The sequence below is a fragment of the Scylla paramamosain genome, chromosome 12 (genome assembly GCF_035594125.1).
Source record: "Scylla paramamosain isolate STU-SP2022 chromosome 12, ASM3559412v1, whole genome shotgun sequence".
NCBI classification, from domain to species: domain Eukaryota; kingdom Metazoa; phylum Arthropoda; class Malacostraca; order Decapoda; family Portunidae; genus Scylla; species Scylla paramamosain.
The window spans coordinates 21,980,448-22,002,947 of NC_087162.1; the positions used below are offsets into that span (position 1 = coordinate 21,980,448).

The 22,500-nt window shown below is 44.5% G+C and overlaps 1 protein-coding gene across 2 annotated transcripts in view; it reads right to left on the reverse strand.

Annotated features, from left to right (window-relative positions):
• The window catches only part of LOC135105878 (GTP-binding protein Di-Ras2-like), a 112,251-nt gene that overhangs the window by 42,968 nt on the left and 46,783 nt on the right, over nt 1-22,500 (reverse strand). Inside the window, exon 2 of one of the 2 annotated variants that reach the window (XM_064014518.1) lies at nt 15,009-15,044. The exons of the other annotated variant lie outside the window; for it this stretch is intronic. The gene's annotated coding sequence lies outside the window, so the exon portion shown is untranslated. The remainder of the gene's footprint in view (nt 1-15,008; nt 15,045-22,500) is intronic. 2 annotated transcript variants of the gene reach the window in all.

Here is a 22,500-nt window from a genome sequence, read left to right on the forward strand (position 1 = left end):
CGTGCAGAAGTCCCATACCGAGGAGGAGGAGGAGGAGGAGGAGGAGGAGGAGGAGGAAGGGAGGGAGAGAGGGAGGGAGGGAGGGAGGGAAAACAAATACGTGGAATGAAAAGGTGAAGACGTTATAGAAGAAGAAGAAGAAGAAGAAGAAGAAGAAGAAGAAGAAGAAGAAGAAGAAGAAGAAGAAGAAGAAGAAGAAGAAGAAGAAGAAGAAGAAGAAGAAGAAGAAGAAGAAGAAGAAGAAGAAGAAGAAGAAGAAGAAGAAGAAGAAGAAGAAGAAGAAGAAGAAGAAGAAGAAGAAGAAGAAGAAGAAGAAGAAGAAGAAGAAGAAGAAGAAGAAGAAGAAGAAGAAGAAGAAGAAGAAGAAGAAGAAGAAGAAGAAGAAGAAGAAGAAGAAGAAGAAGAAGAAGAAGAAGAAGAAGAAGAAGAAGAAGAAGAAGAAGAAGAAGAAGAAGAAGAAGAAGAAGAAGAAGAAGAAGAAGAAGAAGAAGAAGAAGAAGAAGAAGAAGAAGAAGAAGAAGAAGAAGAAGAAGAAGAAGAAGAAGAAGAAGAAGAAGAAGAAGAAGAAGAAGAAGAAGAAGAAGAAGAAGAAGAAGAAGAAGAAGAAGAAGAAGAAGAAGAAGAAGAAGAAGAAGAAGAAGAAGAAGAAGAAGAAGAAGAAGAAGAAGAAGAAGAAGAAGAAGAAGAAGAAGAAGAAGAAGAAGAAGAAGAAGAAGAAGAAGAAGAAGAAGAAGAAGAAGAAGAAGAAGAAGAAGAAGAAGAAGAAGAAGAAGAAGAAGAAGAAGAAGAAGAAGAAGAAGAAGAAGAAGAAGAAGAAGAAGAAGAAGAAGAAGAAGAAGAAGAAGAAGAAGAAGAAGAAGAAGAAGAAGAAGAAGAAGAAGAAGACCAACAACAACAACAACAACAACAACAACAACAACAACAACAACAACAACAACAACAACAACAGCAACAACAGCAGCAGCGACAAAGAGATAAAAGGTAAGAAGAAGGAAGGATGGATGAAAGGAAGGAAGGAGAAGAAAGGACATGACTTGAAAGGCTAAATTCATCCAGGTCTCTTGTCAAAAAAAATCTGCGACACCATTCTCTTGGGAACCACTAGTGTGTGTGTGTGTGTGTGTGTGTGTGTGTGTGTGTGTGTGTGTGTGTGTGTGTGTGTGTGTGTGTGTGAGTTTGTGCAGGTGTCATCGTACTCGAGCACATACTAAACCATCACCAATGCTATCACCACCATTACTATCACCACCACCACCACAACCACTACCGCCACTATCATCATCACCATCATCATCATCACCATCAGCATCAATACACGAGGCTGGTCAATACAAAGCCAGCAATTCCAGTTTCCAGAGAAGGAAGTCTGTGGCAGGACATTCCAGAGGGACACACACACACACACACACACACACACACACACACACACACACACGTTCGCTTCTCTCAGGCAGATAAGCCACGCCCACAAGCAACTTTTACCCCCTTCACTGCCAGACAACTTTCCCCTGATCACGTACGACTTTTTACACACATACGTAACGCGGTCTCTTGAATAGTTACATGGTCTGGGAGTGATAAAATGCACCTTTTATGCCCCTTTTCTTCCAGTGGGTCCATTCAAACAATTCCAGTGGTATGAATGTCAAGAAAAGATGGAAAAGGTTATCATACAAGTAAAAAAAGGTTATGAGTAATCTTGTTTTTTTTTGTTAGTTAACCATGTATACGTAACACTATCTTGAATACTTTTGCAGCCTGGAGATGATAAAATGCACCTTCTGATTTGTTTTTCCTTGCTGTGTGTCCATCCAAGCAACTTTTTTTTTCCAATTTTCGGAATGTTAAGAAAGTAGTATAATTAAATAGGTTACAGCCAATGCAATTTTCTCCTAGTTTAGTTATCCAATGAATTAATGTCTCCTGTTCCAGTCATGCATTTTTCCTAGCTCTATTTCATCCAAGCAACTTTTACGAGTGTTCTGAAGCTTAAGAAAGAAAAAATAAATAAAAACAATTAAAAGAGTAATAGTTCAGTTTTGTCTTGTTTGGTTATCCAGTGAATTAATCTGCTTCCTATTCCAGTCATGCATTTTTGTACCTGCGTGTCACCCAAAACAAACAGCTTCCGCCAGTGTTCTCAATGTTAAGACACAACGCTCATTACAGCAGAAAGGTTTACAGCCAATCAGCCGATCAAATCTTCAACTAGTCTATATAGTTAACTAATGAACGACTCTGCTTCCCATTCCAGTCACCCATTCAACACACTTTACTACCCAATCACAGGAAGGCAAATACATAAATGATAATATATGTAGACACACAAAACCTTAAACACTACATACACATTACAAGCAGTGTTTTTCTGCATACTGGTAATAATTATCGAAAAGTAAAGCTGCGTTCTGCCTCTTTACCAAATTAGTTATGCAAGTTAACAGTGGACAAAGGAAAATGGTGTGTGAATTACTACAAGAGGAGGAGGAAGAGGATGGGGAGGAGGAGGAGGAGGAGGAGGAGGAGGAGGAGGAGGAAGTTGAGAGAATGTAAAGAAGAGGACAAGCAAAAGGAGACTTATATAAGTTTCAATGTAAACGAGAGAGAGAGAGAGAGAGAGAGAGAGAGAGAGAGAGAGAGAGAGAGAGAGAGAGAGAGAGAGAGAGAGAGAGAGAGAGAGAGAGAGAGAGAGAGAGAGAGAGAAAATCCGATTGATCCCTTGAGAGAGGAAGAAAAAATAAAAAGGAAAAAAAAAGATAGAGGGCGCGCGCACACACACACACACACACACACACACACACACACACACACACACACACACACACACACACACACACACACACACACACACACACACACACACACACACACACACACACACACACACACACTAAAATGAGAAAGAAAACTCAGTAAAGTATGAGAGAGAGAGAGAGAGAGAGAGAGAGAGAGAGAGAGAGAGAGAGAGAGAGAGAGAGAGAGAGAGAGAGAGAGAGAGAGAGAGAGAGAGAGAGAGAGAGAGAGAGAATGTAAAGAACACTCCAAGGATAAGTTTACCAAGAAGGAAGACGAAGAGAAGGAGGAGGAGGAGGAAAAAAACAAGGAAGCAAGGACTGGAAGAAGACTGACACAAGGAAGGAATGCCAAGGACGAAGCGGCAGAGAAAATGACAATAAAAGGAACAGAAACAGAAACAAAGACAGAGACAGAGACAGACAGACAGACGGAGAGACAGACAAAGAAATAAGAGATACGAGTACATACAGAATTTAAGGAGGAACAATTTCAAGCGAATAGACAGAGAAACAGAGAAAGGAAGCCAACCAGGACAGATAGACAGGCAGACAGACACACAGACAGACAGACAAACAAACAAAAAAAACGAGACATACACAGAGAAAGTCTAAGAAGGAACTATTTCAGGCGGATAAACAAAAAAAAAAAACTGACAAAGAAAACCAGGAAAGGAGGAGAGAGGCAGACAGACAAGCAGACAGACACTCATACAGACACACAAAAAAGCTTAGTAAAGAATTAACCAAACTCGACATTAAGATGAAAATAACACACACACACACACACACACACACACACACACACACACACACACACACACACACACACACACACACACACACACACACACACCATCTCTTAATGACCTGTAATAAAAAGCTCATCATATCGGCTTCTATAGATTCTACCTGCCTCACCCAGCTCGCCTCCGCCGCATGGTCGAGGATGGCCGCTGGTCGATTAGGAATGTATATACTCGTAATTAGTTTGAGCGCTGATTGGAAGGCTTAACGATGACGCTGGTATTGTCTGGCCATGGCGTGGGTGTTGCTACAGTGGTGAGAGAGAGAGAGAGAGAGAGAGAGAGAGAGAGAGAGAGAGAGAGAGAGAGAGAGAGAGAGAGAGAGAGAGAGAGAGAGAGAGAGAATTTACCAGATTACATGATTTAAACTCCAGTGTGTGTGTGTGTGTGTGTGTGTGTGTGTGTGTGTGTGTGTAACCAGCATACCTCCCTCCCTCCTATCCATTCCTTATCAATCCTACACTCCTATCCAGCTCCAAGCCTCCCACAGTCATTTAGTTCTCAACCCGCCGCTCCGCACCTCCACCTCATCCACCAATAGGACAGCTCCCTCCTTCAGGTCCACTCACCCATTGGCCGGCGAGCCTCCGGGATCAGGCATGTCTGGCCGCCTGACTTGAGGCCCTTTGGGGAGTCTTGCCTTCATTTTGGCGGCGGTAGTGGCAGTGGTGGTGGTGGTGGTGGTGGTGGTGGTGGTGGTGGTGGTGGTGGCGGTGGTGGTGGTGGTGGTGGTGGTGGTGTCTTTTCTGTCTCTCTCTCAGTCTCCTTCTATCCTTCCCTTCCTTCCTTCTTCCCAAGAGGACGAGATTTCACTCCACTTTTTTTCTTCTCTCCTGTTTTTTTCTCTTTCTGCCTTACCGTTTCCTTACGTTCTTATCTCTTATTCTAATATTTTCCTTACGTACAATCCGTCTTTTTTCTCTCTGTCTGTCTCTCTCTCTCTCTCTCTCTCTCTCTCTCTCTCTCTCTCTCTCTCTCTCTCTCTCTCTCTCTCTCTCTCTCTCTCTCTCTCTCTCTCTCTCTCTCTCTCAGTTTCGTGTTTAATTTACCTTCTCTTCACACTTTTTCTTATACAAATCCGTCACCTTTAACCTTCAGTTTTCATATATTCCTTTTGTTAAGCGTGTTTCCCTCTCAGTAACCTGCACACAGGGAACAAAAGGTATTATTACGTGACATTCCAGAAGACTCGCTGTCTGCCGCACCTCGCCATTCCCATTCTCACCCGCCCCACCTGACCATTGCACAGGGAATGGGAATGCAGCCCTGTGGGAATGAGTCCAGAAATGTTTGATTGGGGTCACACTTGTCTCTGAGTCACACACACACACACACACACACACACACACACACACACACACACACACACACACACACACACACACACACACACACAGATGCAGTTATATTAATGCAAGTGTGTGTGTGTGTGTGTGTGTGTGTGTGTGTGTGTGTGTGTGTGTGTGTGTGTGTGTGTGTGTGTGTGTGTGTGTGTGTGTGTGTGTGTGTGTGTGTGTGTGTGTGTGTGTGTGTGTGTGTGTGTCTATCACTTTTCTAGCCCAACGTTATTTCACAGTGCGTAATTCACTTTTTTCGCTTAAAATTCCGTGTTACCACTTATTTATTACATTCAGGGCTCCATGTCACCTCGTCATTAAACAACAGGCAGTTCAATCAATCCTTCAATCAATCAATCAATCAGTACTGCACTCTCCCGTCTCTTTCCTTAACGACCTCTCAATCACTCTCCTGCTCCACGTACACCCTTCAAGTTCTCATCTCTAATAGTTCACCAGAGTGGACAGGCCACCAACTTCTGTCTTCCACTGTCCTTCAATCTCCCCATCTTTCACTCTTCCACTCCCCCCTCTTCTCTCTCTCTCTTCCATATTCACTCAAAAGAAATCTCTAATTAATGACTCCCAGGTCTTACATAACCCTTCAAGCAGCGGCCACTGAAGAAACCGGGTACACATACAGCAAGAAGATAAAGTGAGTGCAAGTTAGGCAATGTTTTTGTTAGTGTACCGCAGCGTCCTTGGGGAGAGAAGTCCTGCATCACTGAGGGCTCAAGGCTCAAGGTTCAAGGGTGTTTGTTTATCCGGGCAATTACACTGGTGGTCGAGCCGCGTAATCCTGAGGGCGGGAGTGTATGAGGCTGGCTGGGACAAGTTTGGCTCTGAGGTGGGCCAAGTTTTGTCTGATGAAGGAACCTTTTACAAGTGGCGAAGTTGGGGCAGCGCGGAGAGGAGCACCAGCCGCCAGCCGTCGGGTTGAAGCTTTTTGGCGAGCGGAGTTTGTGAGGAAAAACTTCTCCAACGACGTGCTTTAGGTAATAGATTTTTGGGTAGGAGCCTTCAACGACGTCCAAGGAGAGGAAGGTTTTTCTTGGAAAGTTTGCCCGGGGAGAGGCTGACGAGACGCTTTTGCGAAATCCGTGTGGTAGGAATCACCTAAAAGGACACGAATGTCGCGAAAACTGTTCTACTGGCGGGACGGTTCACGGTTAGCGGACCAACCAGGCAGGGCGGGGCGGGACGGGCGGACCAGGCCGAGAGGACGCGAAGCAGGGCCCTAACGGCGTGGTGGTTCGCTTTCTACTGCCAGTCACACTCGGTCCACGACAGGCCCTCTCTCCTCTGCCTCTTGACCGACACTCGATGAATGACTCAATACCTCCTCAGCCTTTTTTCTTTCTCAAAGATTCATTCATTAAATTTTGATACGTGACAATAACGAAACAAAAAAGAGAAACACAAACACACAATACATCCTCGGAGCACGAACCCATAACCTACACATAACTTAATAATGCAACAGGACTGAAATATTTTCAGAATTCCATTAGCATCTATTCTCTCGCCCCGACCTCCGCCTCATCCTCGACCCAAGAGACTCTTATACAATAACCCAGCAGCTTAGGCCGGCTCTTCATTGCTCTTCATAGATGGTGACCTAAGAAGGAGTGATAGTGCTAAGCCTGCCCTACCCCCACTCTCTCTCTCTCTCTCTCTCTCTCTCTCTCTCTCTCTCTCTCTCTCTCTCTCTCTCTCTCTCTCTCTCTCTCTCGTGTAATAATGCTGAAGTCCTTAAGACTAATCAGGGCGCGTCGAAAGGACCTGTATAGTCTCTTTTTCTTCACCCCGACCTATTGTATTCTTCACCTCACTTCTACATTCTCCTCCTCACCCTTATAGTCGCTTCACCCTCGCCTATGTAATAACCTCTTCACTCTACGTAGTATAACCTCTTCTTCGCCCTTATTTAGTGACCTCTTCGCCCCTACCTCGTATACTCTCTCTCTCTCTCTCTCTCTCTCTCTCTCTCTCTCTCTCTCTCTCTCTCTCTCTCTCTCTCTCTCTCTCTCTCTCTCTCTCGCTCTCTCGCTCTCGTCCACTACCATCACCACCACCACCACCACTACCACCACCACCACCACCACTACCACCACCATCACCACCACCACGGCCCTCCAAAGACCCTGAAGACCTGAAGACCTAAGGGAGTTGCAAGTCCAAACATTCCCCCAAGGGAGGACACTGAGACCTCTTTCAACTTGTGTGTGTGTGTGTGTGTGTGTGTGTGTGTGTGTGTGTGTGTGTGTGAGTGTAACGGGAAATCGTGATGGAAAAAACTTGTGGGGATGCTACAAAAAGGGAGGAAAAAATACCTCCTTTGACGAGCTTTGATGCAGATGAAAGTAAGAAGAAAAACATGTTAAAAGAAGACCAGGAAAGAATAACAACAAAAAAGAACGAACAAAAACCGAACATTGCTAAGGCGTTTCTACGAGAGAGAGAGAGAGAGAGAGAGAGAGAGAGAGAGAGAGAGAGAGAGAGAGAGAGAGAGAGAGAGAGAGAGAGAGAGAGAGGAAGAAAGAAAGAGAAAGAAACGAGCCTCGCTATTGTGTTTCAAGGGTCGTGAGTGACAAAACATTAGGGACACACCTGCATTACGATGAGGGACAAAAGGATCACGCTGGGGAAGTGTGAAGGACGCGGCGGCGAGGTGCAGAGATGAGCCGCGCCCCTCATGCCACTGTTGTGAAAGAGGTGGCGAGGCGCGGCGGCTCTTGCGTGGAGATGAAGAGATTAGAGAGAGAGAGAGAGAGAGAGAGAGAGAGAGAGAGAGAGAGAGAGAGAGAGAGAGAGAGAGAGAGAGAGAGAGAGAGAGAGAGAGAAAGCAAACAAGCAGGAAAACAGACAGAAATGGAGAGACAGACAAGCAGCCAGGCAGGCAAACAGACAGAGACAGACAGACAGACAGACAGAAACACAAACAGACAGACAGACAAACAGACATAGACAAACAGACAGATAGACAGACAGACAAAAAGACAGAGAGATACGTAAAATAGACACAGACAGACAGGGAGAGACATACATAGACAGACAGACAGACTGATAAACAGACAGACAGATAGACAAACAAACAGAACGGCAGAAACAGAGGCAGAGACAGAGATACGATTAATATTGTTCACTATATCACGGAGCATTATCTTGAAGCATATTCATATCATCATTATAGCACTGTCACTGCCACTGCTTCCGATAAGCGTGCTCACTGCCAGGCGCTGCTGTGTATCTGTTCTGCAATGACCAATACAGCGCAGGCCAGGGTGAGGTGCGGCGGTCACGGCCATGCGAGGGACGCGAGGCTCAACTTCACCAGTCACGCGTTGAAACATTGAAAACATTTGAAAGATGTGAGATACCCATATATAAAAATAATATAAGGTAATGTATTAAGACCAAATAGAAAAAGAAAAAACTTAAATCTCTCTCTCTCTCTCTCTCTCTCTCTCTCTCTCTCTCTCTCTCTCTCTCTCTCTCTCTCTCTCTCTCTCTCTCTCTCTCTTCTTTACAAGCAGTTCAAGGTCGTGTGGTGAATGTAGCGAGCAACACGACACTCAACCTCGATCTCGCGGGATGGGAAGACGAGTGGATGTTTGCAGGGCTGCGGTGAATGGTATGTATTTGTATAGCCCCTCGCCCCTCGCCCCTCGCTCCTCGCTCTTCGCAGCGCAACCATCGCCACCTGCACCGCTTTCACACCAGAGCAGGACCAGATATCATGCCTCCCTCTGCCATTAAATTTACCGCCTCCCTCCTCCCCCATGGCTCTTCCTTCCCCCGCCCTCCACCTCCCGCCTCTTGCTCCCGCTCCGCCACTTCCCCGACCTACCATTACGTACCTGCTGCTGGTGCTGAAGAGGGATATTGGAGTGGGAGGTGAGAAGAATGAGTGAGTGAGTGAGTGAGTGAGTGAGTGAGTGAGTGAGTGAGTGAGTGAGTGAGTGAGTGAGTGAGTGAGAGGGAGTGTTAGACGAGGACACAAAGAAAGGTGAAGGGAGATTGAAGCTATGTGTGTGTGTGTGGGGGGGATGACCTATAAAACCGGTTGACAGATATATAAAGTTTATTGACATTTTTTTTGCTTTATTTTTTTTATTTATTTATCTATGTGTGTGTCTATCCATATTTATTTGTTTCTGGCGTCGCACAGAGAATCATATGGCGCCGCTGGGCAGAGAGAAAAAGAAATATGTATTAGTGGCAGTTATAACCTTTGCCTACAACAAATCTCGAAAGGAAAGAGAAAGGAGGAAGAGAAAAACAATCACACTAATGCTTTTCCGTCTTTTTCCTCTTTCTTTTTTTCCGCTGCTAATACCTGTTCTATTACCAAGAAAAAGAAAAGCAGGAAAAAGACAGAAATGGTAAAAAAAACTTTATCTCTTACTCTTCCTGACAATACCTCACGTCTTTGCTATCCATATCCTACACGTCATGCTTCGGAAGACCCAACATGTCCGGTGTTGCATGTTCTTCCTTTGTTGTTCCTTATGTTTGTGTTGCTCCGAGAGTCAACCTGATGAACTTAAGCTGCATGAGAAAGACCTGTTACTCCCATGTTCACTGTTTCTACACACACACACACACACACACACACACACACACACACTCTCTCTCTCTCTTGTTCGTTTCGTTAGGTTAGGTTAGGGTTCATTTGATTATGTTAGGTTTAGTTAGATTTGGCTAGGCTAGGTTAGGTTAGGTTAGGGTAGGTTCATAGTTGAGTTGAATTTCAGTGGCATTCGTTTCTCAGCAAGACACTCCACAGGCAGATGGATATGTTGGGTTTCGCTTTCCGGGTTAGTTTCAATGGCATTCCCTTCTCACAACTACAGTATTCCGCAAGTAATGGGTATGTTGTATTCCACTCCCTGTATAGCTGCAATAGTGGAGGACCAGCCAACCAGCCATTCAGTAGGTCATCCAGCCAGCCATCCAACCAGTCAGTCAGTCAGCCAGCCAGCCAGTCAGACAGACAGCCAGCCAGCCAGCCAGCCAGCCAGCCAGCCAGCCAGCAGTCATCCGGCCAGCAGCAAATACTTATTCAATCGCGGGACCAACAGTTTGAGTAATGAGCACTTAAGTGTGGGAAGCGTTAATTCACACAAGTTACGTATGTATTCCGCTTCGCTTCACCCGCCCGACCGCCGCCGCCGCCACCACCAGCACCACCACCATCATCACCACCACCGCCGCCGCCACGCCACCTACAGGAAGCGAAATTCCGAGTCCCAGGTAACTTTAGCTTTGTCGCCGCTCATCAGGACAAAATTATAACCAAAATTTGCATAATGTTATACTTCGCCTCCTCATATGTAGAATTTCAGTCTTCCTCCTCCTCTCTAATTTCCCAGTTCTTGTTTCCTTCTCCCTCTCCACTCTCTCCTTCCCTCCATCTCACCTCCATTCCTCCTCGTAAGCTCTTTCTCACCATTCTCTCCTGCTCTATTTCTTTTCCTAGTCTTCCTTGCTCTCCTCTCTCTCTCTAGTCCCTCCTCTAAGCCCTTCATTTCCCATTCCTTCCTGTTCTCTTCTCTCTCCCCAGTCCTTCCTCTTCCCCTCCTAACCTCTCATTCACTAATTGCTCCTCTTCCCATCTCGCTCCTTTCCTCCTCCTTCATTCCGACTCCCTCCTCCGCTTTTCTCGCTCCCAATGGCATGACTGTCGCTACTGCAGATTCAGTCGCCCCAGCAGCACTAAAGGCGCCGCTGTAGTCTCGTTCTCACTGCTGTGGGCTTTTACTGTTGATCTTATCGGTGCTACGTGCAAGCCAACGAGAGTCCAGATGGAGCTGTCAGGTCTGTCATTTCACCGATACTTGATAATGATTCTTTAGTATATTCATAGTAGAAAAATAACTGATTGATTGATTGACTGATTGTTTAGTTGGTTGGTTGAATGGTTGACTGACTGGATGTATTGTGGTGGCAAGTTCAGTCAGTTAATCAGTCAGTCAGTCAGTCAGTCAGTCAGTCAGTCATTCAGTTAGTCAGTGGCACTTCATTTTTTATTATTTTATTTTATTTTGTTTTATTTCTATTTTAAGACTTTTAGTCGCGTTGAAAACTGAGTAATTGTAGGTACGGAATGAAAATACCTTGTGTTTTTTTGCGCTATTGTACAAGACAAAAGAAATCCATCGAAACATACCAACATTCTCCTTTAAAATTGATAAGATTGTTTGGTTTTCCACTTTCCTAAAAGAAGAAAAAACTACAAACACGAAATAATGATAATGATAATAACACGTTTTAAATCACGAATATCCTAAGCAAAGGAGCATTGTGGGAGGGAGAATTATTAAACTGTGGGAGAGAGCAGGAGGAGGAGGAGGAGGAGGAGGAGGAGGAGGAGGAGGAGGAGGAGGAGGAGGAGGAGGAGGAGGAGGAGGAGAAGGAGAAGGAGAAGGAGGAGGAGCGGAAAGGTCATCTGTGCGTTAATGTTGGCGCTTGCAAGAGGTCGTGGCAAGAGATTGGGATAAGGATCAGTCCCGCAGCTCTTAATCACGGAGAAAGGTTAGAATCTCTCTCTCTCTCTCTCTCTCTCTCTCTCTCTCTCTCTCTCTCTCTCTCTCTCTCTCTCTCTCTCTCTCTCTCTCTCTCCCCCTTCAGTCGCCGTATCATTAGCCAAGACAGGTAGGAGTACATTAAGTGACTTGACAGCACACCTGCTCCCCGTATCACTGCCTTTAGTAAGTAAGAGTACAGTCTTTGAGCCTGGCCTCGAGTTCTTTACAGTGAGGCAGCACGTCCAAGTATTGTTCTTATTGCCATTCCTCCTATTCCCCACACTTGAGTACGAGTACCTCACCGCTCCAGCCTCTTCATCTGTCATCAACATTCACACTACAAGGCAATTTTTTTTTTTTTTTTCCGTCATACTCAACTGCAGTTTTTACACATTTATTTTTGCACTACAGTCTATTAAGTATCGTTGTAGTTTATATAAAAAAAATCAACTTCCTATTTTCTCTTTTATTTTCTGTGTCCAACTGTATTCTTTTCAATAGCCTTGCATATTAGAAAACAAACAGACAAAATTAAACTCCTATTCTCTATTTCCTTTTCTGTGTGGTCATGCAAACCATTTTAGCAGTGAACTCAGTGTTGACAGAGGGCGATCATAGCAGTGACAGGCTTAAATATTACCGTCTCTTCATCCCTCAACCAAAGCAAATACAAAACAAAATTAACCTCATGTTCTTCCTTTCCTTTTCTGTGTGGCCAAACAAACGACCATAGTGATATTAGGTATCTTACTAATGAACTTCCTATCTTGCTATCACTTCCTTCATTTAACCAGACTAGCTTACCATTACTTCATGAACGCTGCCCACGGCTCTTTTAGTCCATCTTCACCCCAGGCGCTGCACAACGCTGATGGCGCAACAATACGTATAAACCAATCAATGAGTCGTCATGTCAGTAGCAAAGACAGCACCGCCCACCGCCCACACACACTCAGACAAGTAAAAAAAAAAAAAAAAAAAAGCAATTCCTGAAGCGTCACTTCTGAACAAAAATATAGAAGAAACTTTCATGGTAATTAAAATGCTAATCATAAAAGTAATCAAAGAGGCGTGAAGGCAAAAAGCAGGGAAATTAGCCAGCACAGTGAATGGGAGAGATTGGAAACAGTACACGGTGTTGAGCCTCGCATTGTGGAGGTGAACGCATGCACGAAAAAATTAATGTGAGATTACGATTGGGATTCTACGAAATATCATCATGGTAAATTACTTACATGGAGAAAATTAATGTGCAGTGTTTATTAAAAGAAAGTGAATATACTATTACACTCGATACTGTTTGATGATAGAAAAAGAGAAGAAAAATCAAGGAAATATCAAGAGTACAGCACTTTACGTACAAGGTGAAAATGAGTGACAGAGTTGCAATAAACGGCTCCAAATCCGAGTGGGGTCATGTAATTAGTGGGATGCCACAGGGATCAGTATTAGAACCATTGTTCTTTTTAATATACATCAATGACTTGGAAAGTGGAATTAGTACTGATGTTAGTAAATTTGTGGATGACACAAAGATAGATAGATTAATTAGGTCAGAATCGGATGCTATCGCCTTGCAGGCAGATTTAGATAGCATGAATGAATGAACGAACAGATGGCAAATGCAGTTTAATATCAACAAATGCAAAGTACTTAGCGTAGGTAGAGAAAACCCTACACAGCAGGCACACAATAAACAACGAAACTCTGATAGGTTCAGGGTACGAAAAAGATTTATAAGTTATAGTTAGCTCTGAACTCCGTCTAGGAAAGCAATGCATAGAGGCCAGAAACAGGGCAAATAAGGTATTAGGATTTATTTTTAGGAGTGTAAAAAGTAGAAGGCCCGAAGTAATATTAAAGTTATATTTGACGTTGGTCAGACCTCATCTAGACTACGTTGTGCAGTTCTGGTCCCCACATTGCAGGAAAGATATAGATTAGAATCAGTACAAAGGAAAATGACTAAAAGGATACAGGAGATGAGGAGTATTCCTTACGAGGCGAGATTGAAGCTGTTAAATTTACATTCTTTAGAGAGACATACGTTAAGAGGAGACCCGATAGAAGTCTTTAAGTGGTATAAGGGTTATAACAAGGGGGACGAAAGTAAAATTCTTAGGATCAGCAACCTGGACAGAACAAGAAATAACGGGTTCAAGTTTGAAAAATTTAGATTTAAGAAAGAGATAGGAAGAAATTGGTTTTCAAATAGAGTGGTAGATGAGTGGAACGGACTCAATAATCATGTTGTTAGTGCTAAGACATGAGGAAGCTTTAAGAGAAGATTGGACGGGTTTATGGATGGGGATGATAGGTGGAAATAGGTAGGTATATTTCATACAGGGACTGCCGCGTGTAAGCCTGGTAACTTCTTGCAGCTTCCCTTATTTCTTATGTTCTTATGTTCTTATTAAAAAGAGTGTGTGAATATAGTGCTACACCCGATACTAGTTGATGATGGAAAAGAGAAAAGTCAACGAAATATCAATAGTGTGTCCTACTTATAAGAAACAAATGAGTGTAGTGTTTATTAAAAAGAGAGTGAATATACTGCTACATCCAATACTACTTGATAATTAAAAAAAAAAAAAAAAAAAAAGAAGCAAACTACTGCATGACAAAAAAAAAAAACAGTAATATAACATGTCACAAAAGAGCAAATGAATGCAATGGTACACACAATAATAACTGATAATATAAAAGGGCGAAAAAATTGGAAGCGAACTACTGGAAAATAAAGGAGAAAAAGAAAAAAAAACTATCATGTGACCGAAAACATATGTACATACAAAACTAAGGACAGGAAAGAAAGGAGCAAATATAGTTGGAGTGAGGATGAAGGAGGAAGAATAATGAAAATAAGGAATAAAGGAAATACACATAATCAGTGATAAATGAAATAACGTAATAAAGAAAGTAATCGTGATGAAAAATAACTGAGTAATAGATAAAAAAAAAATTAAACAATATGATAGGAAAAAAACGATCGAATAAATAAGAAGGAAGGACGATAGATAGAAAAAGAAGGAAATGAAAAAAAAAGTGGAATAACAAGAAAAATACGACGAGGGAATAATCGCAATGAAAAATAATAATCAATATGGAAGTAAAAGAAACGACAAAAAGAAAATAATTTAGAGGAAAAGAAAAGAAACAAACAGAACACAAAAGAACAGCACAGAAGAAACATAATAGTGATAAAAAAAGAGTAATACGTGAAAAAAAAAACAACAACACAGTGGGGAAAAAACACAAGGAAAATAACGAAAAAGATATCAGAAGCAAAGCAGAACAGGAAAAAGAATAGGAAGGGTTGGCGATGAAAAAAAAGGAAAAAAAGCATGGAAAAAGAAATAACAAAAATGAAATATATCAGAGAAATAGAAGAGAGGGAAAAGAACACGAACGAAACGTAATGGTGACAAAAATAAGGAAAATATGAATGAAGAAAACATAGAAAACGTTAAGGGAAATACGAAATAAGGAAGAAATCGAGTTTTTCTCATCGAAGAGTTAGCTGCAATGGTTTAATGAACTTACCTGTCCCTGCCCCTTACGTGATGCTGCCACGCTCACCTGCAACAAGAGAAAAGATGCTGGTTAAACACACACACACACACACACACACACACACACACACACACACACACACACAGAAAAAACAGTTAGAGTATGTACAACAGTAGCAAGAAGAAGAAGAAGAAGAAGAAGAAGAAGAAGAAGAAGAAGAAGAAGAAGAAGAAGAAGAAGAAGAAGAAGAAGAAGAAGAAGAAGAAGAAGAAGAAGAAGAAGAAGAAGAAGAAGAAGAAGAAGAAGAAGAAGAAGAAGAAGAAGAAGAAGAAGAAGAAGAAGAAGAAGAAGAAGAAGAAGAAGAAGAAGAAGAAGAAGAAGAAGAAGAAGAAGAAGAAGAAGAAGAAGAAGAAGAAGAAGAAGAAGAAGAAGAAGAAGAAGAAGAAGAAGAAGAAGAAGAAGAAGAAGAAGAAGAAGAAGAAGAAGAAGAAGAAGAAGAAGAAGAAGAAGAAGAAGAAGAAGAAGAAGAAGAAGAAGAAGAAGAAGAAGAAGAAGAAGAAGAAGAAGAAGAAGAAGAAGAAGAAGAAGAAGAAGAAGAAGAAGAAGAAGAAGAGCTACAACAACAACGACAGCAACAACAGCAACAACAACAATGGCAACAACAACAACAACAACAACAACAACAACAACAACAACAACAACAACATAGTCAAGTACTTAATTCGACATATCCTCCTCAGCATACAAATATCAAAGCACACACAGCTGCAGGAAAGGGACGCGGCCAAAGTGCCCAAGACAAATAATAAGAAAAAAATGATTTCCTGACAGACTAAGATAGTTTAATCAACGCATTAAATTGGTGCGTGTACACTTTTCTTTCCTTTTTTCCTCATTTCTTTATCTATTTTGTCCAGAGGAAATGATACAAGATTTCCTACACGAGAGAGAGAGAGAGAGAGAGAGAGAGAGAGAGAGAGAGAGAGAGAGAGAGAGAGAGAGAGAGAGAGAGAGAGAGAGAGAGAGAGAGAGAGAGAGAGAGAGAGAGAGAGAGAGAGTCTTGTCATGTCACTGAAAATTTTGCAGGAACTTGCTCCCTGAAAAATGACGAGCAGTGTACATGCGCGTATGTACACACCCACTTTCCCCCCCTACACACACACACCAACATTACGAAATAAGAGACACAATGGTCATGTAATTTTTTATATGACACACACAGAGTATCAGTGTTAAAAGAAAGAAATATAGAATCTGAGTGTTAATCTGTGTGGCTTCCCCTCACTCCCTTTGCCTGAGGGAACGAATGGCCTCGTCTCCGCGGGACGAGATGAAATCGTACAATTTGACAAGCCTCAACTGATTCTCGAGAGAAAGGTCGGCGCCGCGGTGACAGCGAGTGACGGGCCAGTTAATCTTCTCCATGAGGTTGTCATGTTCCTCCAGCATGAACTGGCGGGCCTTGAGGCGTCGCACCTCCGTCATCACGCCGAAAACGTAAGTGAAGGTGAAGTTAAAGAGCACCATGTACAGCACCACGGAGGCCAGAAAGAAGAAGATCTCGCCCCACACCGGTGCACAGACCATCAGCTCACTGTAGTCCATGTCTCCTGAGAACTCAAACTTGAGCAGAGTAATGAACGCCTCGGTCTTCTCGCTGAACAGTGAGGAACAGGTGCCGAAGAGAGTGTGACCGATGACCGCGAACACGAAGTTAAGGAAGAGATAGTACAGGATGAAGGGCAGCGAGTACTTGAGCGCCTTTCTGATGGCCACCGCCAGTAGCGTCACCTCGACCCACTGGTAGTTCTCGTACTGGCAGAGGTGCAGCAAACTCAGCACCACCAAAGCGATGCCCAGCACTCGCGCTGTCTTGTTCTCTGCCATCAAGTACTCGAAGGGAAAGTGCTGATCTGCGTTCATCAGTTGCTCCATCCTTCCCAGCCGTGTGCGGTTCCTGGGCTCTGAAGGCAACGCGTCCAGGACCTCCTCGTACCTCAGCACAATGTTCGCCTGCGAGTAGAGGCGGTATATCGTTAGTCCCACGGTGATCAGAGTGAGGAGGTACCGCTTCATGCGACCCTCCTTAGGTTCCCAACGCAGCCGCAGAAGGATCAGGGCCAACACCAGCGCGGGAAACACCAACAATTTACTGTCGTCAATCGCACCGTGGTAGTCCCCTCTTCCCGCGACTCCCAGAAAGTGACCAGTTTCAATTTTATACGAGGGCCACCACCTGTTGAGATCAAACTCCTCGAAAGCCACGGTGACTCGCACGAATATGTCAAAATACACGTTGTAAAAGATGACCTCGACTTGAATGAGACGCGTCGATTCATCTACAAGTTTGTCAAAGATCTCTGTGTTGAGGGATGCGAGACACCACGTGGCGTACTCCTCGAGTGGTTGGATGGTGGAGTTTGGGCGGGGAATGTCCAGCACGTGGCCGCCCAGGGGATACTTACAGTTAAAGCACGCCTGACTGTTCAGGTAGTCCAGCTGCGCGTCCTCCAGATACTCCAGGGTGATGTTGCTGGTGTTGAGTCGAGGCGGGCACTGCACGCCATCCAGAGTCACGTCTGTCAAGTCTTTCTCTGTGTCTATTTCGCTCTCAGTGTCGCCGTCCAGAGTCAGTTTGCCGTAGCACAGTGTGTTCTGCACGGGATACAGACACGTCTCGTTCTTGATATAGAGGAGCCTGACGCGCGGCCTCCCCACTAGCGTGTACACGTTCAGCTTGGGGTTGTACACCAAACCCTGCAGGAGGGCGCCGTGAGTCTCCTCCACCTGGTCCAGGCGCATGGGAGTATTTAGCGCGTCGTGGTCAACGTAAGAGTCCTGAGCCGCGAGGTAAAGCTGGTTGTGCTCCCAGATGTACTCCTTGACCGCGATCTGGAGGCACTGCAGGAGGAGCACGAGGAGGGTGAGGGTGACACACTGCAGGTGGCGCCGCTCCACGTCCTGCCGCACCCCAGCAGGACGCCGCCGCAGACCGTCAGACCCGATCTCCGTGACGAACTTCATGATTCACTACAAAACAAGTGAATTAAACACGCTACACATCACCGACCACAGCACCGGCAGCTAATGGCAGTCTCCTCCAGCACGCCCTTCACCCTCCATCCAAGTATGTTATGTTCGGCTATTCCATTTCATCTCATATTTTCTAATCTCATCTCTTACATATGTTCCTCCCGCTATTATTTATTTATTTTTTTCAGTTCTTACGTCTGGTTCCTCCTAATCTTTTTTTTTGTATTCTATTTATTTATTTACTTTATTTTATTTTATGTTTTGCTTGTGTACGAGCATCTAAGTATCTCATGATCTTTCTGGGACTTTCTTTCCCGGCCCGTCTTATTAGAAGCAAGGACACAAGCAACACAGTCTTCTTCCTTACGATTCATTTACAAGCTTCACATCAGGCTTCCCGATCGTAGTAGTGGACGCATTTAAGGCGAAGTAATGAAACGTGATGGGCGAGGACCGTGGACTTTGACAATCCCGGAAGTGACCTGCAGGGATATTGTCGCTGTATATGTTGTTGTTGCTACTGTTCTGCTGATATTGGCACTGCTAGGCGTATTCTTGTTATTATTATTATTATTATTATTATTGTTGTTGTTGTTGTTGTTGTTGTTGTTGTTGTTGTTGTTGTTGTTGTTGTTGTTGTTGTTGTTGTTGTTGTTGTTGTTGTTGTTGTTGTTGTCATCGTTATCATCGTCGTCGTCGTCGTCGTTGTTGTTGTTGTTGTTGTTGTTTCGTTGTTGCTGCTGTAGTAGTAGTAGTAGTAGTAGTAGTAGTAGTAGTAGTAGTAGTAGTAGTAGTAGTAGTAGTAGTAGTAGAATCAGCAGCAGCAGCAGCAGCAGCAGCAGCAGTAGTAGCCGCAGCAGCAGCAGCCATGTTAGTCATACAGGAGCACCTCTCAGTCTTAGGTTGAGATTACACACCAATCTACTCGTGACTGATCGATAAAACTGAGACAATCCATCCCGCCATACTCTGCTGCCTCGCCAACAATTGAAAAATCATGTGGGCAGGGAATAAAAATTGAGAAAAAGAAACAAACATAAATTGGCCTTTCTCTCGGATCTTTACTTGTGTCTCTTATTATTACAAGCATCTTTCCTTTAAGGTGTAGGGAGTGGCTATTAGGAACAAACTTTTATTTTTTTCTTCTTGTCCAGCCTCCCTTAAAAAATGCTTTATTTGCCATCAAGCTTAAAATAAACAGAATGGAAAGACACCTCCACACTTAACGACATTCATAAACATACCGTCTTCTTATGAATAGGAAATGTGTTTGTCCGGTTTATTAATCGGCTACATTTGTGTTATGTTTCCTTCCTATTACCATTAGTCATTCTTCTTTAAGTTCATAATATAATATGACTTTTTTTTTTCCATGTCAAGAACGTTTAAGTTTAATCTGCCTGAGGTTAAGTAAATTTTCTTCCTTGTGATGAATATATGTAGTGAACCTTGGCTTGCTTAATTAGTCACGCCTCCCATGACACACCTGGTGAGAGACAGGACAAGAGGACGAGGTGGAGAATGACAGACAACGAGGACGACAACAAGGAAATTAAGGACGAGGGGAAGAACGACAACTACCACAAGACAACGACGACATAGGCAAGGACGAGGACAAAGAGGACGACCATGTGGTGTTGGACGGGAACGAAGACTAGTATGTGTATGAGGAAAGAGAGAGATGAGGAGGATGAGGGAAAGAGGATGAAGATGAAAAGGACAACGAGGAGAAGGAGCAGGAAGAGGAAGAGAAGGAGGAAGAGAAAGAGGAAGAGGACGAGGAAGAGAAGGAGGAAAAAGAAAACGTAAGAGAAGGAGGATGAAGATAATGAAGATGAAAAGGACAACGAAGAGGAGAAGCAGGACAACAACAAGGAGGAAGAGGAGGAGGCGGTACAGTCCCTGAGCCACAAGGGCGGCAGCTAATCGCCACACACTCTGGGCTTACCACTTCAGCCGGCACCACCAAACCAAATTAATGGCATAAATTCAGCCCCGCCCTGTGTCTCCCGCAAGCCCTGCCCCGGAACTGTCAAACTCACTATAGCATACGAGGTGTGTCATTAAAGTTCCAGGACTGGTGTCCTAAAAGATGAATTTCAAACCCAAGCCACAAACCACCATATTTCCCCTTCAAAGTAATCCTTCTGGAGTATACAACTGCGCTCCCAACCCTCTACAGTCACTAATCTTTTTCTTACGTGCTTTTAAAATCATGTCCTCTGTTGCAGGTCGTTTAACAATGAGCGCTGAACAGCGAACAAACTTGAAGTTTTTGGTGCAGTTGGGGAAAACGCCGTCAGAAGCACTGGGTATGCTGCAAAAAGTGTACGGGGATGAGACAATGTCACGCTCACGTGTTTTTGAGTGGTGCAAGAGGTTCAAAGAGGGCCGGGAGGACGTGGAAGATGACCCCAGGAGTGGAAGACCCTCAACGAGCAGGAATGAGGCCAATGTTGAGCGTGTCAAGCAGATGGTGCGTGACGATCGTCGGTTGACTGTTCGAAAGATCGCAGATGAGCTTGGCATGAACCACAACAGCGTGTGGAAGATTATCACTGAAGATCTGGGCATGCGGAAAGTCTGTGCGAAGATGGTGCCGAGACTCCTGAACGATGACCAGAAGGGACGACGCATGCAGGTGTGTCAGGACATCCTCGAGCGTCTGGAAACTGAACCAGACTTGCTCAGGAGAGTCATCACCGGCGATGAGTCCTGGGTATTTGAGTACGACCCGGAGACCAAACGCCAGAGCCTTCAATGGAAGAGTCCGGCGTCGCCACAGCCGAAGAAAGCAAGGCAGTCCAGGTCCAGCTTCAAGGTCATGTTGATCGCTTTCTTCGATGTGAGGGGCATCGTCCACTGCGAGTTCTTGCCACAGGGCCAGACAGTCAACCAACATGTGTACAAAGAAGTACTGCGGCGTCTGCTTCGTGCAGTGCGCGAGAAGAGGCGGGAGTTGTGGCAGGGCAACTCGTGGCTGCTTCACCACGACAATGTGCCTGCTCACAATGCCCTGAGCATCAGAGAGTTCTTGGCCAAGAAGAACATCGCCGTGCTGGAGCAACCGCCCTACTCACCTGACCTCGCTCCGTGCGACTTCTTCCTCTTCCCCAAGCTCAAGGAGGTCATGAAGGGGACCCGTTTTGATGATGCGGACGACATCAAAAAGGCCGTGACGACGGAGCTGAGGAGCATCCCGCAAGAATCCTTCCAGCAGTGCATGCAAGCCTGGCAGAGAAGGATGGACAAGTGCATGCGGTGCCAGGGGGATTACTTCGAAGGAGATAACCTATAGTTTGTAGCCTGGATGTGAAATAAAACTTGTGTGGCACCAGTCCTGGAACTTTAATGACACACCTCGTATTTATTTTCCCTGCATTAGCGCCGCGCCGTCCCTGGGCCAGCAAGCGGTAGGGACGGAATTCCCTTGCGCCGCTCCGCCCTTACCCTGATTCCTCTGACCTTGAGAAACTAGAGGGCTAGTGGATAGCGCCTCTACCGCCTCTACCCGCCCAAGTGAATCTTCTCATCCACATCCTAATCCACTCTTCCAGACGCCACTAACCTTTCACTATTCCTTATTGAAGAAGTTCATATTGAGTGAGGCTTTTCAAATGTTTTCTTAGGCCACAGTCGAAAAGATAAGAGTTGGCTATTGACCCTCGACTTCTACGTCTGGCAACTGCGTGAGTCTAAGAGCTGATTGGCTGGTGAGCAAACCCTCTCCCCCTACTCTCTCCTCCCCTTCCTCTTCCATCTCTCCCTTCCCCCTCGTGCACCCTTTCCTTCCTCACGCCTTCCACTCTCCCTTTCCTCTCTCTCACTACTACTACCTCCTCCTCCTCCTCCTCCTCCTCCTCCTCCTCCTCCTCCTCCTCCTCCTCTTCCTCCTTATGTCAGTTTGAGCTTGAGACCTTGTTACGGTTTTGGTGTTGCTGCAGGACACATACACACACACACACACACACACACACAGGCCAGTATTATCATGTGGTGAAGTTCAAGTGAGTGTCTCTATTGTGTTCCCAGCCTGGATTGGTAACGATGAATCTATTAATGAAAGGTAAGGTTTTACTTCTCTCCCTCTCTCTGCCCCCTTCTCTCCCTCTCCTTCCTCCCTCTCGTTGTCTTCCTCCGACACTCCATGCTGGGGTTTTCTGGAGATAAAGGAGAAGGCTTTCTTTTCTTCTCTCGGGCTAAAGGAATTCGGGAGTTCACTTTACTACAATTTTGGAAGGATGTCAGAGAGAGAGAGAGAGAGAGAGAGAGAGAGAGAGAGAGAGAGAGAGAGAGAGAGAGAGAGAGAGAGAGAGAGAGAGAGAGAGAGAGAGAGCGAATGATAGATTTTTTTGGGAATGTAAATCTCAAATTACCTTAAAATTACATAAAGCGCCCACGCCTCTTTTCTTTTTTTTTTTTTTTCTTCATTCTCCTCTTCCCCCTCCCTTTTTTTCGTCCTTCTTTTCCTCCTTTTATCTTCTCCTTT